The sequence below is a fragment of the Pituophis catenifer genome, unplaced genomic scaffold, assembly GCF_029215685.1.
Source record: "Pituophis catenifer annectens isolate HBS135680 unplaced genomic scaffold, rPitCat1.0.hap2 SCAF_10, whole genome shotgun sequence".
Lineage (NCBI taxonomy): Eukaryota > Metazoa > Chordata > Lepidosauria > Squamata > Colubridae > Pituophis > Pituophis catenifer.
In genome coordinates this window covers 12,342,331-12,356,667 of record NW_027256890.1, presented here as the reverse complement: position 1 = coordinate 12,356,667, position 14,337 = coordinate 12,342,331, and positions in this window count along the sequence as shown.

Below are 14,337 nucleotides of genomic sequence, written 5' to 3'. Positions count from 1 at the left end.
CGTGATGGCAAACTTATGGCATGTGTGCCAGATGTGGCATGCAGAGCCCTCTCTGTCGGCATGTGTGCTGTCACCAGTTGCTCTTCTGGTTTCTGAAAAACGCCCCCAAAATGCCCCCAAAAACGGCCTGAAAATAGGCCTGAAAATAGCCCGGAAAACAGCTGAAAAATGGCCTGAAAACAGCCCAAACAATGGCCTGAAAATGGCCCCAAAACTGGCCTGAAAAAGTCCCATAAAAGGCCCCAAAAATGGCCTGTAAACGGTCTGAAAAACAGCAAAAAACAGGCCATTTTTTTGTGCCAAAAACAGCCAAAAAATGACCTGAAAACAGCCTGAAAAATGCTCAAAAAATGGCCTGGAAAACGACCTGAAAAAGGCCCGAAAAACAGCCTGAAAATGGCCTGAAAAACAGCCAAAAAACCAAAAAATGTGTGCGCCAGCTAGCTGGTCTTTGGGTTTCTGGACTCTGGCAAGCGCACATGCATGTACATGCACATGTGTTCCGGTTTGGGCACTCAGTGCTGAAAAGGTTCGCCATCACTGTCTTAGAATGTTAACAGTCCATGGCTTGGAATGTCTGAGTGGTACCACCTTCATAGTCCTTTCTCTCCTACTGTGTTTCCCCGAAAATAAGACCATGTCTTATATTTTTTTCGAACCCTGAAATAAGTGCTTGGCCTTATTGCCATGCGCTCAAAAGCCCGATTGGGCTTATTATCAGGGGATGTCTTATTTTGGGGGGGGGGGGAAACAGGGTAGTTGGAAATACCACCCTGAAAAATAACACAGTGAAGTTTGCACACTGTTCCGGGCTGAATATGAAGTCTCGGAGGAATGGGTAAAAACGGGCCTCCCGGAAGTTTGGAAACGGGCCTGTTTCTGGCCTCCATAGGGCCCCTAGAGCCCAGGGGAGGCTGTTTTCGCCCTCCTGGAGGCTCGAAGAAAGGCTCTGGAGCCTGGGGAGGGCAAAAAACGGGCCTACTGGAAGTAAAGAAACAGGCCCGTTTCCGGGCTCCGGAGGAGGCCATTTTTGCCCTCCCAGAGGCTTGAGGATAACCTCCAGAGCTTGGGGAGGGTGAAAACGTCCCCCCACTGTGGTGCAGGAGGCCGAGTAGGCCACGCCAACAGCAACCGGCCAGAGAACCAGGTGCTAAAGTTTTTGAAACCCACCCCTGGATGATAACCTCTGGGACAGAATATGACTTTTTAGAAAGGAAATAAAGAAAACCTAGCTCACAAATGATGTTAATTTTTTTTTACATCATAACTAAATACAGAGAGAGCGAGACAGAGAGAGAAAGAGACAAGAGGAAGAGAAGGAGAGAGAGAAAGAGAAAGAGAGAGGGAGAGAGAGAGAGAGAGAGAAAGAGAGAGAGAGAGAGAGGAAAACAAAATAAGGAAAACCAAATCAATTAAAAATTAAAATTTCCTTTTTAGAGAAAGAAGGCAGACATAGATGGCTGTGTGTATCCCCCTGGTAGAATATTTTTGTGTGACCTCTAATAATTAATATCCTGACAGCTTGCGGTTAGCATTCACTTACCAAGCAAGACTTCCTCCTTTAGTAGGTAAGGTGTAAGAAAAAGGGAAGATTGGGGAACGTAAGTCCATGGTTAGAGTTTTAAATTACAAGAGAGATTAAAAAAAAAAGAATGAAAATCAAATGTCAACCCCTCTCTCTTTCTTTCTTTCTCTCTTCCGTTCGACCAATCAAGTATTTGCTTTTTATTTTATTTTTTTTAATGTTCTACGCTTTTTTTCTTTCAAATCCTCTCAAATTCCTCCAGTCTAATGGATCCCAAGTCCAAGATCTTTAATGCAAAAATTAAAAAAAAAACAAAAAAATTCCCAGCAAATCAAAGATTTGAAAACAGAACAACACAAAATGTAGGTTTCATTCATTCATTCATTCATTCATTCATTCATTCATTCATTCATTCATTCATACATACATACATACATAGAACAAATGCTATTCATTCAACAAACATAGACGCTGCATTTATTTCCATATTAATGTGATAACCCAGTTCAGATTTTCCTCTTTCGTGAAAACACTTTCCCCTTGTTTTTATTTTATTTTATTTATTATAATTTATCAAACAGACACAAAATCAGGAATACTATATAAATACAATGACAGGGACGATGGCACATTAGTGCGCTTATGCACGCTTCCTTTATGGACCTCTGAAGTATGAAATGAGTTCCACGGAATTTGTCAATTTGTGACTAAAACTGTGAAAATTTGTAGCTGAGACAACTGAATCAGGTAGAGCATCTCCGACTTTGACAACTCTATTACAAAAATCGTATTTTTTACAGTCAAGTTTAGAACGATTTACATTGAGTTTAAAGCAGTTGTTTGCACGTGTATTATTGCGATTAAAAGAGAAAAAAAATCGTTTGCAGGTAAAACATGACTACGTACAATTTTGTACGCAATATCTAAGTACGACCGCAAGCGACACAGTTTCAAGTTATCCAAACTGAGAATTTTGAGCCGAGTAGCATAGGGAATTCTTTTATGTACAGAATGAGGGTAGAAGAAGAAGCAATGGGTGGAAACTAATCAAGGAGAGAAGCAACTTAGAACTAAGGAGGAATTTCCTGACAGTGAGAACAATTAATCAGTGGAACAACTTGTCTCCAGAAGTTGTGAATGCTCCAACACTGGAAGTTTTTAAGAAGAGGTTGGATAACCATTTGTCTGAAGTGGTGTAGGGTTTCCTGCCTAAGCAGAGGGTTGGACTAGAAGACCTCCAAGGTCCCTTTCAACTCTGTTTATTCTGTTCTGTTCTGTTCTATTCTATTCTATTCTATTCTATTCTATTCTATTCTATTCTATTCTATTCTATTCTATTCTATTCTATTCTATTCTATTCTATTCTATTCTATTCTATTCTATTCATTTTCTATATTCTATTCTATTCCATTCCATTCCTTCTTCCTTCCTTCCTTATTCTATTCTATTCTATTCTATTCTATTCTATTCTATTCTATTCTATTCTATTCTATTCCATCTTCCTTCCTTCCTTATTCTATTCTATTCTATTCCATTCCATTCCATTCCATTCCATTCCATTCCATTCCATCTTCCTTCCTTCCTTCTTTCCTTATTCTATTCTATTCTAATTCAGTTCTATTCTATTCTATTCTATTCTATTCTATTCTATTCTATTCTATTCTATTCTATTCTATTCCATTCCATTCCATTCCATCTTCCTTCCTTCTTTCCTTATTCTATTCTATTCTATTCTATTCTATTCTATTCTATTCTATTCTATTCTATTCTATTCATTTTCTATATCCTATCCTATGCTATGCTATGCTATGCTATGCTATGCTATGCTATGCTATGCTATGCTATGCTATCCTATCCTATCCTATCCTATCCTATCCTAGAAGAGTGCAAAGCTTTTCTCGTCAAATACTTTTGAACCCGCTCGATTGTACTAATGTCAGATATATGGTAGCAGAGGTGGGATTCAATCGGTTCAGACCGGTTCGGGCAAATTGTTTGTGGTGACCCATCCACCCCCCCGGGCGCAATCCCATCCTATATCGCTGTGTTTTTGATGTCGCACGTATGTGTGGATGGTGCGTGAGAGCGAATTGCCAGCCACACGTATGTGCGGATGGTGCGAACTCACATTTCCGGTGCTGGGCGAACCGGTAGCTACAGTATGTGAAGGGGTGTTTGGAACGGTAGGGTTTCCAAACAGTTGAACAGTAGGATGTGATTTTTAAGATGCGGGTGTGAGGTTGCGCCAGCTTCGAAGAGCCTTGAGGGATTAATTTCACTAAAAATAGCAGAAGGAAACCCAGGTAGGCACAAGACGAGCGAGCAGTCTATAATTTCAGCTCAGGTTTTAATTTGCCTCGAACGCTTTGCTCAAGAAGCAGCCGATCGGAAGAGTGTTGCTCGAGCACCATTGCGATGAGGTTTTCAATTAAGCTGAAGAACATGGTTTCCTGGGCATCGAATGGGCCCTTGGAGAAATAACGATAAATTTGTGGACTGAGACAGATGGAACCAGCCATCTCGGTTTTTCGGCAGCATCTTCTCTAATGCCTCTACTGCAGTGTTTCTCAACCTTGGCAGTTTAAGATATGTGGACTTCGATTCCCAGAATTCCCCAGCTAGTAATGCTGGGAGTTGAAGTCCACGTATGTTAAAGTGTTCCGATATCTCAGGGGCTGCCCCAAAGAAGAAGGAGTCAAGCTATTCTCCAAAGCACCTGAAGGCAGGACAAGAAGCAGCGGGTGGAAACTATTCTACTCTATTCTACTCTATTCTACTCTACTCTACTCTACTCTACTCTACTCTACTCTACTCTACTCTACTCTACTCTATTTTCCTCCTCCTTGTATTCCATTCCATTCCATTCCATTCCATTCCATTCCATCTTCCTTATTCTATTCTATTCTATTCTATTCTATTCTATTCTATTCTATTCTATTCTATTCTATTCTATTCTATTCTATTCTATTCTATTCTATTCTATTCTATTCTCCTTTCCTCCTCTCCTCTATTCTATTCTATTCTATTCTATTCTATTCTATTCTATTCTATTCTATTCTACCCTACCCTACCCTACCCTACCCTACCCTACTCTCTCTCCTCCTCCCCCCTTCCCCCTCCTCCTTGTATTCCATTCCCTTCCATTCCATTGTCTGGCTCCTCCTACCACACACTTCAGCCCCACCCAACAAGTGCCTCCCAAGTCAATGGGGAAGCCAGATTCACTTAACAACCGTGTTCCTAACTGAACAACTGCAGTGATTCACTTAACAACGGTGGCAAGAAAGGTCATAAAATGGGGCAAAACTCATCTAGCCACTGGAAATTTGGGGCTCAATTGCGGGCTGTAAGTCGAGGACTACCCATACAGCTTATGAAAGGAGCATTGTCGTCCACTTTTCACACCGAAATGGTTGATTGTTTAAAGAATATAAAAAATCATTTACAGGGATCTTAAGTCTGAAGTGAGTTGCGTTCCATGGGAACATTCGTGTCGTGGTTGACAAAGTCAGACTGGCAGCTGGGACTGACTGAAGCCTTCTTCTTTTAAATACTCGCCTCGTTTATTTTTAATTAACTCAGGAGTTCTACCTTGGCGTGCGAACGTATCAGGAAGATACAGTGAAAGCTGGAATGATAATAAAGACTTCAGATCAAGCGTGGCTTTTAAGGGCTTAAGGGACATAATCGTGTCGTTTCTTTGGCTGCGAGAGGGAAATGATTTGTCACTGTTTTCTTGGTGATTTTTTTTAAAAAAATAACATGGTAGTTGAGCCAACAGCGCCAACATTATTTATCTCCCATCCAAATACTGACCGGGCCTGACCCTACATAGCTTCCAAGCTTAGGCAAAGACATTTACCACCACCTGATGATGTCAGAGTAATATTTATTCCAACAAGGGTAAACTAAAGCTGTGATGGCGAACCTATGGCACGCGTGCCAGAGGTGGCACGCAGAGCCCTCTCTGTGGGTACACGTGCCATCGCCGGTTGCTCTTCTGGTTTCTGAAAAATTGGCCCAAAAACAGCCTGAAAATGGCCCCCCAAACAGCCTGAAAATGGCTCCAAACAGCCCCCCCCAATGGCCTGAAAACAGCCTGAAAAACAGCAAAAAACCAGGCCATTTTTCGGCCCGCTCCAGGGGAAGGATACTGCAAAATTCCCATTCCCTCCCCATTCCTGGGGGAAGAATACTGCAAAATCTCCATTCCCGCCCGACTCTGGGGCCAGCCAGAGGTGGTATTTGCCAGTTCTCCAAACTACTCAAAATTTCCGCTACCTGTTCTCCAGAACCTGTCAGAACCTGCTGGATTTCACCTCTGGGTGCAGGTATATGTTTTACATATGTATATCACATGTTTATAGTGTATGTGTGTTGGGGATGGGGATGGGTAGATATATATTTAACATCCAGCTGCCTGCAATTACTGCGAGTTCAATTCTCACCAGGCTCAAGGTCGACTCAGCCTTCCATCCTTTCTAAGGTAGGTGAAATGAGGACCCAGTTTGTGGGGGCAATAAGCTGACTTTGTATAAATAAACAAAAGTATAAAGGCTATTGCTTAACGCATTGTAAGCCACCCTGAGTCTCCGGAGAAGGGCGGCATAGAAAAATAAATAAATAAATAAATAAATAAATAAATAAATAAATAAATAAATAAATAAATAAATACTTTCTTTTGAGAACAGAATTTCATTTTTAATGTGTGCCAGTGTGCACACAGTAAAAAAAAAAATGACAATAAGGGTTATCTCATCTATCTTATCTAAAAGGGATGTTGAGCTTGAAGGCAGCCAAGGCTGCTCCACCCCTTCCCCCTCTGTCTTCCTCCCCCTCCCCACACATCGTGCTGCAATTACATTCACGGAAATGCTTCTTTTTATAGGTTTAATCTTTTACGCCTCCAAAGATTGAGAGAATGGTGCAGAAGAGAGCCGGCAGGGATTCAGACACCGAGCAGAAGAGGTACATAAAAACACATCTCATCAAAGTTCAAAGCTAGAGGCCACCACTTTCATAAATGCCTCCTCTTTATTATTCATGGTCGAGAGCATAAGCCGTCTCTCCTTCTATGTCCCTCCCCAGGTGCCCAGATCCATCTTTCCTTCCTCACTTCCATCAGACGAGCAAGCAAGCAAGCCAACAAACAAACAAAAAAGTATATTTCCAATGAAGAACGTGATTTTAAACAGTATACAGTATATCACAGAAGTGAGTACGCCACCTTCACATTTTGTAAATATTTAAGTATAACTTTTCATGGGAGAACACTGAAGAAATGACACCGGGCTACAATGTAAAGTAGTGAGTGTACAGCTCAGTGGTGAAATCCAATTTTTTTTTAACTACCGGTTCTGTGGGCGTGGCTTGGTGGGTGTGGCAGGGGAAGGATACTGCAAAATTTCCATTCCCATCCCACTCCAGGGGAAGGATACTGCAAAATCCCCATTCCCTGCCCACTCCTAGGGGAAGGATATTGCAAAATCTCTCCTCTGGGGCCAGCCAGAGGTGGTATTTGCCGGTTCTCTGAACTACTCAAAATTTCCGCTACCAGTTCTCCAGAACCTGTCAGAACCTGCTGGATTTCACCCCTGGTACAGCTTGTAGAACAGTGTATAATAATGGCCACACAAAATCTTGACACTTTGGGCCCCATTTGGACATTATCACTTAGGGGTGTACTCCAGGGAGGAAATCCAGCAGGTTCTGACAGGTTCTGGAGAACCGGTAGCGGAAATTTTGAGCGGTTTGGAGAACTGGCAAATACCCCCTCTGGCTGGCCCCCGTGTGGGGAGGGAATGGGGATTTTGCAGTCTCCTTCCCCTGCAGTGGGGTGGGAATGGAGATTTTGCAGTCTCCTTCCCCCGCAGTGGGGTGGGAATGGAGATATTGCAGTATCCTTCCCCCAGAGTGGGGTGGAAATGGAGATTTTGCAGTATCCTTCCCCCGGAGTGGGGAGGGAATGGGGATTTTGCAGTATCCTTCCCCCGGAGTGGGGAGGGAATGGGGATTTTGCAGTATCCTTCCCTTGCCATGCCCACCAAGCCACACCACGCCCACCAAGCCACGCCCACAGAATCGGTAGTAAAAAAAAAATTGGGATTTCACCACTGGTGTACTCATTTTTGTTGCCAGCAGTTTAGACGTTAATGGCTGTGCGTTGCGTTATTTTGAGGGGATCGTACATTTACACTTCTTATACAAGCTGTGCTTTACTCACTACTTTACATTGTAGCCCAGTGTCCTTTCTTCAGGGTTGTCCCATGAAAAGATGTTCTTAAATATTTTACCAAACACGAGGAGGATGTACTCCCTTCGGTGATAATACTGTATCACAACATACCATACAAATCTCTCGAGTCCAAACTAAGGAGATTTAGTAGATAGGGGGTACTTACAAGTTCGGTGGTAGAGAGAAAGTAATTGCTCTGCAAGGGGCAGCCGAGAAAAGGGCTCCCAGCCAACTCTCCTGCATCGTTGGCGTGAGAAGTCTTCTTTGACGAGCGCCTTGGACGACTGGGTCTACCTTTACGACTTTCATCTTGGAATCTGCTTTTCAGCCTGTCAAAATAAAGTTCCCTCCACTTTACATTGCAAAGACATTCTTAAATTGCACTTCCAGAGCCCGTAAAGCGAGCAGTGGCAATAGCAAGAATAATAGGGGACTGGAGGCTAAATCGTGTGACGAATGGTTGCGGGAATTGGGTACGTCTAGTTTAATGAAGAGAAGGACTAAGGGGGACATGATAGCCGTGTTTCAATATCTCAGGGGCTGCCCCAAAGAAGAGGGAGTCAAGCTATTCTCCAAAGCACCTGAAGGCAGGACAAGAAGCAACGGATGGAAACTCATCAAGGAGAGAAGCAACTTAGAACTAAGGAGAAATTTCCTGACAGTTGGAACAATTAATCAGTGGAACGACTTGCCTCCAGAAGTTGTGGATGCTCCAACACTGGAAATTTTTAAGAAGATGTTGGATAACCATTTGTCTGAAGTGGTGTAAGGTTTCCTGCCTGGGCAGGGGGTTGGACTAAAAGACCTCCAAGGTCCCTTTTCAACTCTGTTATTCTATTCGATTTATTCTGAGGTCCCAAGTCGTTGGATGAGATCTTGAAGGAAAGATTAATGTCTACAGCTGTTTAGCTCTTCTTGGTTAGCTCAGTCTTGGTTGAATTCTCCTAATAGGTTGACATGGAACGGCTAATAATGAATTATATTTCTTGTGACACCACAACAGGGATCACTTCCAATCGTAGCTTTGTCTTCTGGTGGTCACAGCTGCTACCTTCTCCTATTATTAACATTTTCAGCAATGTTGCCACCGGAATCTGTCATTCCCAATGGATCTTCCAATGCTCTGAGGGGTTTGCTTTCGTATGAGAATTATAGTTTTATTTTTTCTTTAAAAATAGGCAACATCGCACAAGGCAGAGCGATGGAGCCCCCAGATTAAAAATAAAAATAAAAATAAAAACGACAACAACTGTTGACATGGTAGCTTTGCTGGGAGGTAGACTTAGCATTCAAAAACAGGACCTTCAATGAATTTTGAGTCAATTCTCCAAAGCACCAGAAAGCAGGAGAAGAAACGATGGATGGAAACTAATCCAGGAGAGAAGCAACCTAGAACTAAGGAGAAATTTCCTGACAGTTGGAACAATTAACCAGTGGAACAACTTGCCTCCAGAAGTTGTGAATGCTCCAACACTGGAAGTTTTTAAGAAGAGGTTGGATAACCATTTGTCTGAAGTGGTGTAGGGTTTCCTGCCTAGGCAGGGGGTTCGACTAGAAGACCTCCAAGGTCCCTTCCAACTCTGCTATTCTATTCTATTCTATTCTATTCTATTCTATTCTATTCTATTCTATTCTATTCTATTCTATTCTATTCTATTCTATTCTATTCTATTCTATTCTATTCATTTTCTATATTCTATTCTATTCCATTCCATTCCATTCTACTGTACTCTACCCTACCCTACCCTACCCTACCCTATTCTATTCTATTCTATTCTATTCTATTCTATTCTATTCTATTCTATTCTATTCTATTCTATTCTATTCTATTCCATTCCATTCCATTCCATTCCATTCCATTCTACTGTACTCTACCCTACCCTACCCTACCCTACCCTACCCTACCCTACCCTACCCTACTCTATTCTATTCTATTCTATTCTATTCTATTCTATTCTATTCTATTCTATTTTCTATTCTATGAATTCTGGGTAGTATTTTTTACTCTTCAGTAAAACACCTACATATAGGCACTTCAAAGCAAGAAGATGACTCCCTCTTCCGTTTCTTCTCCTTTTATAATTCTTCTTTTGTGGAGTTTCTTATTCTTCCCTCCTCTCAGTTCATCTACTTCCCGCACGGTGGTTGAACTAAATAAAGCTCTCTTAGTACTAGCTGACTTTGCAAAACCAGGAGAATGAAGTTAGAGAATCGCGGAAAACTTGAAGGTTTGCTTACCGGCTCCCGTAGCTCTCCGATGGAGAATTGGTGCTGTCCGAACTAGAATGGTAATGATGGCGTTTGGATTTCTGTGGACGACTGCGAGAGCTTTTGAGAGAAGAAAGCAATGGAATAAAATGTAATATACCAGTGATGGGGAACCTTTTCTGCACCGAGTGCCCAAACTGGAATGCGCTGGAGCACCGGAAACCCAAACAACAGCTGGCTGGCGCACGCATGCCTGATTTTTTGGCCAATTTTCAGGCCATTTTCAGGCCCTTTTTTGGGCTGTTTTCAGGCCATTTTCTGGACCATTTTCCAGGCCGTTTTCATGCCAGATTTTGGGCAGTTTTCATGTTGTTTTCAGGCCGGTTTTTTGGGCCGTTTTCAGGCCATTTGGGGGGTTTTTTTCAGGCTGTTTTTCGGCTGTTTTTTACAACCTCTTCGGCCGAAGAGGTTGTAAAAAAATGCTTTTAAAAGCCTCTGACAATCCCGGCTGAGTTGCCTGATCGTCAGAAGTTTTCTTTACTTTTTTTCTCCAACCTCTTCGGCTGAAAAAATTCGGTTTAAAAAATGCTTTTAAAAGCCTCTGACGATCAGGCAACTCAGCTGGGAATCGTCAGAGGCTTTTAAAAGAAAGAGGTTGTAGAAAAAATGCTTTTAAAAGCCTCTGATGATCCCAGATGAGCCACGTGATCATCAGAGGCTTTTTTTTTTAACTTTTAAAAGTATTTTTTCTGCCAAAGAGGTTGTAGAAAAAATGCTTTTAAAAGCCTCTGACGATCAGGCAACTCAGCTGGGAATCGTCAGAGGCTTTTAAAAGAAAGTGGTTGTAGAAAAAATGCTTTTAAAAGCCTCTGATGATCCCAGCTGAGCCGCACGGTCATCAGAGGCGTTTTTTTTTTTTACCTTTAAAAGCATTTTTTCTGCCAAAGAGGTTGTAGAAAAAATGCTTTTAAAAGCCTCTGATGATCCCAGCTGAGCCGCACGGTCATCAGAGGCTTTTTTTTTACTTTGAAAAACATTTTTTCTGCCAAAGAGGTTGTAGAAAAAAATGCTTTTAAAAATAAAATAAAAAAGCCTCTGATGATCGCACGGCTCAGCTGGGCATGGGGAAGGGGGGCAGGGATTTTTGCTACCGGTTCTCCGAACCACCCACCACCATCGCTACCGGATTGGGCGATTCGGTCCGAACCGGGAGCATTTAATTCCTGCCTACCCCTTGGGGAAACTTACAGAGAAAAAGCTTAATTTAAAAAAAAAATGGATAAAAATGGGCTTATAATGCCCCACCGACAGCTAGCGATGGGTAGCAGTTGGATTTTCCACGCTGCCAAATTCCCACCACATCTCCACAGGGTTCTTGGTGAGGAACCAACATGGCGAACTTAAGAGGGAGTTGTGAGGGAAGAGAAGAAACAACAACCCCCCCCCCCCAAATCTCTTCAGGTTTCAAGCCAAGACGGAGATGGTTTTGAGGTAATTCTCGCCTTCGTTCACCAGCTAGGCTGGAAGAGAATCATCATCGTACACCATGCTTTCGCACAGCTTGTGTTGAACAAGCCGCCCACTCATCCATCGTGGGCGCCTGGAAAGACCGGTGCCGATTTAGCCTACCAGACTGATATGTGCCCAGCCAGAACTTACTGCTTCTTGTGTTTTCTTCCCTCCTTCCTTTTTCTCTTGGGGCTGGAGGAACTAAATAAGAAACAGATTGATTACTTGGCTGCCTCGTCCGTCTCTCAGAGGCCCCTAGAGCGAGCGAATCTGTCCAAACGTCATTCAGTTTCTTCCTGAGGTTTTTAAGACGAGATTGGATAAACCATTTGTCTGAAATGATGTAGGGTTTCCTGCCTAAGCAGGGGGATGGACTAGAAGACCTCCAAGGTCCCTTCTAACTCCTATTCTATTCTATTCTATTCTATTCTATTCTATTCTATTCCATTCCATTCCATTCCATTCCATTCCATTCATTTTCTATATTCTATTCTATTCTATATTTTATTTTATTTTATTCTATTCTATTCTATTCTCCAATTTTTATTCTATTCTATTCATTTTCTATATTCTATTCTATTCTATATTTTATTTTATTCTATTCGCTATTCTATTCTATTCTATTCATTTTCTATATATCTATTCTATTCTATATTTTATTTTATTCTATTCGCTATTCTATTCTATTCATTTTCTATATTCTATTCTATTCTATATTTTATTTTGTTTTATTCTATTCTATTCTCCAATTTTTATTCTATTCTATTCATTTTCTATATTCTATTCTATATTTTATTTTATTCTATTCGCTATTCTATTCTATTCATTTTCTATATTCTATTCTATTCTATATTTTATTTTGTTTTATTCTATTCTATTCTCCAATTTTTATTCTATTCTATTCATTTTCTATATTCTATATTTTATTTTATTCTATTCTCTATTCTATTCTATTCATTTTCTCTATTCCATTCCATTCTATATTTTATTTTATTCTATATTTTATTATATTCATTTTCTATATTCTATTCTATTCTATATTTTATTTTAGTCTATTCTCTATTCTATTCATTTTCTATATTCTATTCTATTCTATTCTATTCTATTCTATTCTATTCTATTCTATTCTATTCCATTCCATTCCATTCCATTCCATTCCATTCCATTCCACTCCACTCCACTCCACTCCACTCCACTCTACTCTACTCTACTCCATTTCATTCCATTCCATTCCATTGTCAAGAAATCTGGAATCCAGGCAATTGAACTGAATCCAGGTTTATTACATGCAGACACTCTCAACAGGTAGTCCTCGACTTACGATCACAACTGAGCCCAAACTTTCTGTGGCTAAGCGAGACAATGGTTCAGTGAATTTCGCCCCGTTTTAAGGACTTTTCTTGCCACAATGGTTAAGTGATTCACTGCCATTGTTAAGTCAGTAACATGGTTGTTACGTGAATCCCCTCTTCCTCCCCTTCTTCCTCCTCCTCCCTGCAAACCCCACTCCCTTCTAGCACTGATTATATTACCTAGTTGGGTAATGAGATGCCTGCAAGAAAACAAGCAAGCTCAGGGGACACCCCGGACTCCTCATTTCAACCCTGAGCTACAAATATTCCCCTTTAAAATAAGGATATTTCAACATTCTCACTTCATTAAGAAATGGTTCTGTCATACGGAAAGTTTTAATAGAGGGGCTTAGCTGTAGGGGTCTCTGTATCATATTCATCCTGGCAAAGAGTTGCTCTCACTGAACACTGGAAAAAGTAGTTTAATCTACGATTCTAGGTTTATAGTGCTGAGGCAGAGATCACGGCCAGCTCTCTCCTTACCTGTGTCTTTTCTTCTTTGAAGAAATCCTGCAAAAGACACACACACATATAAATACATTTAAACTGGAAAATCAAGCACAGGAAGACTGCAAGAGTCAGCGAATATTTTCGATCAAAACAGATTCTAAATAAGAGTAAAGAAGATGCTATTTCAGGATCTCAGAACCGCACGTCCATGGAACATCTGCATGAAATCACCCCGGTAAAAATGAGACTTTTTTAAAAAAAAATAGAAAGCAGAAGCAGACGTGCCCCAGGGTGACACGGGTAGTCCTCGACGTACGACCACAATTGAAACCAGAATTTCTGTTGCTAAACGAAGGGCTTGTTATGTGAGCTATGCCTGACTTTTTTTATTAAACCTTAAATAGAACCTTAAAGAAATAGAATTATTTATTGACCGAGTGTGATTGGAAACACAAGGAATTTGTCTCCGGTGCATAAGCTCGCAGTGTACATAAAAGCTATAAGTGATAAACAGGAGTGGGCTTCAAAATTTTTAGCAAGGTTGATGGGTGGGCGTGGCCATGGTGGGCGTGGCCCAGTCAGCCTCCTGCACCATGGTGGGGGGGCATTTTGGCCCTCCCCAGGCTCTGGAGGCTTTTCTTGAGTCTCCGGGAGGGCGAAAACGGCCTCCCCAGGCTCCAGAGGCCCTCTGGTGGCTGGAAATAGGCCATTTCCTGAACTTCCGGTAGGCCTGTTTTTCACCCTCCCTGAGCCTCCATGTGCGCCCTGCACTTACCTGCATCCAAAACGGGCCACATGGGGACTCCTGGGAGGGGTGGGGTGGGGTGGGCGTGGCCACCCAGGAGTGGGATTTGGGGGCTCTCCGAACTGCACAGAATCTTAGCTCGAGGTTCTCCTGAACCCATGCGAACCCCCAGCAGCCCCACCCCTGGTGATAAATCATGATTGTAATCATAAAATGCATTCATCGTAAATCAGCCATCTTCTGCCTCTGGAACACCTCATCTGCCCTTCGTTGCTGGGCTTCAAAATATCAGAACACCCCCCCCCCCCCAAAT